The sequence below is a fragment of the Fopius arisanus genome, unplaced genomic scaffold (genome assembly GCF_000806365.1).
Source record: "Fopius arisanus strain USDA-PBARC FA_bdor unplaced genomic scaffold, ASM80636v1 scaffold00311, whole genome shotgun sequence".
Taxonomy (NCBI): domain Eukaryota; kingdom Metazoa; phylum Arthropoda; class Insecta; order Hymenoptera; family Braconidae; genus Fopius; species Fopius arisanus.
Genome location: NW_011888050.1, coordinates 32,941 through 37,733, shown reverse-complemented (window position 1 = coordinate 37,733; position 4,793 = coordinate 32,941). Strand labels below are relative to the sequence as shown.

At 35.5% G+C, this 4,793-nt stretch overlaps 1 long non-coding RNA gene across 2 annotated transcripts; it reads right to left on the bottom strand.

Annotated features, from left to right (window-relative positions):
- Positions 1-25: 25 nt before the first annotated feature.
- On the bottom strand, positions 26-1,417 carry LOC105272816 (uncharacterized). Of its 2 annotated transcripts, none has more exons than XR_892838.1 (3): positions 900-1,417; positions 474-828; positions 26-200 (listed from the first exon to the last, which is right to left on the bottom strand). It is a non-coding gene; the product is annotated as an uncharacterized lncRNA (long non-coding RNA). The 2 variants fall into 2 exon arrangements; XR_892837.1 differs by having other exon boundaries at positions 1,040-1,417.
- Positions 1,418-4,793: the final 3,376 nt, after the last annotated feature.

The following is a 4,793-nucleotide window of genomic DNA, read 5'->3' as shown; positions in this document are numbered from 1 at the left end:
GGCCAGGGAAATGACTAATCAAGATATTCGGCTTACCGAGGTGGCAAAAGTGATGTTCAAAGTGATGTTTGCAGCCGACAATAGCCAGTTTATTCAATGTTCGAGTTTTGTTGTTCAACGAACAATTTGAGTATTCACTGTAGCACACGAAGACTCGTAGGAAGTCGTGAACGTGACGCTGTTGTCAAGGGACCCGTGAGCTGAGAAATTATGATAAAATGAGTGAAGCCGGAGATGAGAGAAAAGGAGACGAAAAGTAGAGATGGAGGAGAAAAAAAAATGTGGAAAAAATATATGGTAAGCCACTGTCGTGGTTGAGTCGCGTCATGCATATGAAATGGCGGTTGTCTTTACATGAGTTTAACGCTTGGTTGTTACGGACGCGTCTCTCAAAAGCCATGAAGATGTCATGAATACTCCGAAAATTGATTTTAGCAACAATATAATCTAATAAATTTTTCATGTGGACTTACCAAGAGGAATTGCCCTCCCAACTCGTGGACAGGTCAATTCAACATCGGACATGACAACAATCTGACAGCTATCTCCAACTATGACATTATTGTTCAATTCATGACCTTCAGTCGACCTTGAATGATTACTTTGTAATTATTCCATTTATTTATATGTTTGGAGATATCCCGAATTGTTTTAATTTGTTTATTGGAAATTATTTTATTCTCTATCATGCATTCTTTGATATTGATGAGCTCAAGGTCATTGAAGAGTCTCATTTCACATGATGATGCATGAGTATTGGATTCAGGAACTGATTTCGCAGAAAAAAGTGTCTAGTTGTTTATCAGCATTTTTCTTATGATTGAGGCGCTATTTTTCGGGGAAAAAAAATTATTTTGAAAATGGCAAGTAAATTTTGTAAGACAATGAAAGAACTGTACTCAAATATTCCAACAAAAGATATAATCCGAAGGTTGCGGGTTCAAATCCCACGGGAAAATTCCCTCGACAACGAAAAATAAGAGAATATTACAATTTTTACACAATATTTGAATGAACAATAGCACAAGTTTTACTGTACCATGTGAGGATGAACGGCTTGCGATATTTAATACGTCAGGTCAATTTTTTAACGATTTTTTTTTTTTTCAATGAATTTATCTTCATGTACATGTATTCTTCCAACAATCCGTGAGAGTTTTTCCATGGTACCGAGCAGTGAGCAAAGCGATTTCGACATGCGTCGTTCAGTGACGAGATAAACTCTTATCGTTGCTCGTTAAAAGTCGTGGACAGGCTGGTTGTATAGGGGATTGCTGATAGAGAAGAGGTCGTTCAAGAGGGGAGAGGAATGAAGAGGACAGAAATTGTAAGCGAGAGAAATATAATCCCCAACAGTAATACGTCCTCGGAACGTAAACTGTACCGATCAAATTCAATCGAGTAGACGCGTGACCCTTCTGCCATTCACAAATATAATAGTCAACAATTTATTATTTATTATTTATATTATTTTTTCCAAATATATTTTTGTTATATATTTTAATAACAGCTGGACATGTCAGATAATTGATCTTTTTTTTTCATTCGTCAAATTTTTTTTAAAGCTCTCACAATTTTTGCATTTTAAATATAATTATAAAAAAAGTGAGTAAAAAAAATATTGACTCCTCAGTCAATAACGAAAATAAATAATGGCCTGGGGTAGACCCGAAGAGCCAAGTAATCTGCCATATCTTTATCCCTCTCTGTATGTATATTTTTTTTATTTTCATCCTTCGCCGCTTCTTCATCTTCTTGTTGTTGGTCGATGGAACCGCTGGGTAGAACCTGTTCCTCAACTCTTACTTCTTCGTTTAATTCCATCTCACTCCTTCACATCCACAATTCATCCGTCCCCTGTCCCATCATTGCAATTGGTTCTTTTTCCCTTTCAGTGATGTTTTTTTTTCTCCTCTCTTTCAATTATTTGATATTTTTTAGTTTATTTTAGCGTCATTTTCGGTGGTGCTGCTTAACGAGGGAACCGGACTAGTGGCATCTTCTTTTTTTTTTTGACGGGGAGTTGATGTAATTGCAGTGTTTTGCATCAGATTTTCTTCATCTGAATTTTTAAACAGACTGCCACTTTTAAATTACCGAAATTTTTGAATAATCTTGAGAAACGACGAAGAATTATTAACTTAAGAAGAATTTTACCTTTCGGTTTTTCGTTGACGGAAATTCCTCGTTTATTACCAAAAATTTCGAATTTAATTTTTCAAAGATGCATTAAAAATGGTTTCATAATGTAGAAATGGCAAGTCCCTAAGAAAGAAAGGCTAGATACATGAACAGCAAGTGTAGGGCATGCAACGACACAATTAAAACATTAGAACATGTCACAAACTGAAAAGGTAATGAGAAAGCTGAAAGCAAAACAGAGAATGGTGGAAAGAATGGAGAGGCGAGCTGCACGAATTAGGAAGAAGGAGGAAATTGATAGAGGGTCTGTCAGACGAGATGAACACACCACAATGCATAGGGCTGACAAACATAAAAGAAATCTTAAGAAACTGTAAAGAAAAGAGAGACCAATAGCGAGAGTAGACGCCTCATGTCCAAAGTACCGATGAGAGACGGGAAAATAGAAAGATACCAAAAAGTGCAAAGATAAATTATAGAAAAGCCAAAGTCATATTAAATGTTATTTAATATATTTATCAATGTTATCTATTGTAAAGAGGTAAAAGATTAAGGGAGAAGAGGCTTGTGTGGATGTAAAACTGTAAAGAAGCATCAATGGAATAAAAATATTTATTTTGTTCCATAATAAAAAATAGATAAATAAAGTATGGTCAAGTGATATCAGAGATATTCAAATGAAAAAAAAACATTTCCATAAGCATGTGCATAAACAATCAGAGAATTTTTATTGAATATTTCCCAACATTTCTTTCCGACAATTATTTCGAAAGATGAAAACGTCGCACAACTTTCCACGTAATAACAATAATAAAAAAACATTCCTGTCTGATTAGTTGACCCGCATGTCGGTACATCTGTGAAGAGTCACCTCAGGACCCCTCGACCAATCAACATTATGATTTAGACCCACTTGTATTATTCTCTCCCTATCTATCTTGTTCATTTAATTCTCCCGCACACTTTTGTCCAACAATATGCCGCCCCTCATCTTGTTATAAACATTTGATTATTGACGGGCCTATTGCAGTGCCGAAAATAGGGGCTTCACGAATTTAATCTTCCCCAGGCAATAATCCCTGAGGGCATTTTTATTAAGAGTCATCACTTCACTCATGAAAACTCATTCCGAATTACTCGAATCACTTGAGAATCCATAAATATATTAAATATTCGGTTTAATTTGTTAATAAAATAATTCTAGGAAACAAACATGAAAGATTGCATTCCCCATGTGATTTTCTTCTCTGATCCCTAATGATCACTATTAATTACCGAATGATGAATGATCTTTCGTGGATCTACAGATTTCCAAGAATATTAATGACTTGGAGAAACCATTATGCCGGAGTATCCCGCCAAAATAAATTACACCATGAAGACCTTGAAGAAACATGATGCACATGATGCATCCGAACCTCTCAATAGTTACACTTTGAATTATCCACGCTTCATGTCAACATTGACAATCATCCGAGCCGGAAGGAAGTGTTACGCGACAGGCCGGAAGTCACTTCCGTATTGTCAATGATAAATGAAGAAAAAAGGAGTTGCAAAAAAAAGGGAGAAGCATTTGCCAGACTATTGATTGGATTACCTATCAAAATAAAACAACTCAGAATGTTACAGCTGAAAATATTCCAACAAAAAACCGATTATCTTCGTAGATTACAAGTTCTTCATATTGTGAAGAAAAATATTGTTGGCAACTCGTGGAGAAAATTATTTTTAGCATTTGAGATTATATCACTCGCTTTCGGCTCTTGCTATAAACCTCCCGCGCGCCAAAAATCACTTTTCCGCACTTGTTACGGAATATACTATTAAATACTTCAAATAAAAAAATGAGAATTAAAGATACTCCGCAATATCACAGACCGAATGATGAATTCAATCCATAGAAATACTCAGGCAGTAGTTTCTACACTAGAGTAATCCCTAGATCGCTCACGCAAATCACGACAATCGATTATTACATTACGATTATTACATTTAGGGATATCTCTTCGAAAATAATTGAGGGTAATAATATTTTACCAGTATAATACTTCAACCTAGTAAACAATTTATATAATAATCCTTTCATTTGTAATATTTATTAAAATAATATAATGATATCGCAATATCTCGACTTGTAACATTTTCCGAGCTGATATTTTCGCGAAATAATATATTGACATTACAATATTTTTTGGAATATTTTACGGGGTAATATTGAATAAAATTTAGAGCTGACCCCTGGAGATCGATCGTTCGAGGAGTCATCAAACCCTCGTAGAATATCTAAACATTCTCTACCTTTTAGAATGCACGGCTGTTAAACTCTTGGATATTGTGAGGTAAGCCACGAGTCGCTGTAAATCGATAGGCAATCGACTTAGCAAATAGATGAGAGAAAAAAAATAATAAAAAGAAATTTGTCCAGAAGAGTGGAGATAAAGTCTCGTTGCCGGGTAGTTGACATTCCTAAGACAATACTACATTGATGAACCGTGCAACAATGCGACTCTTTATGTATTCCAGGCGTCTAGGTGAAGACGTGCATCAAGACCTGGCAGAGGTTGTGTGCGAAAGGACTCTTCAGAATATCCTCCGATTTTTTCACTAGGTTCGAAAAAAAAGTCTCAGCATGTCCATGGAGTTTATTCATG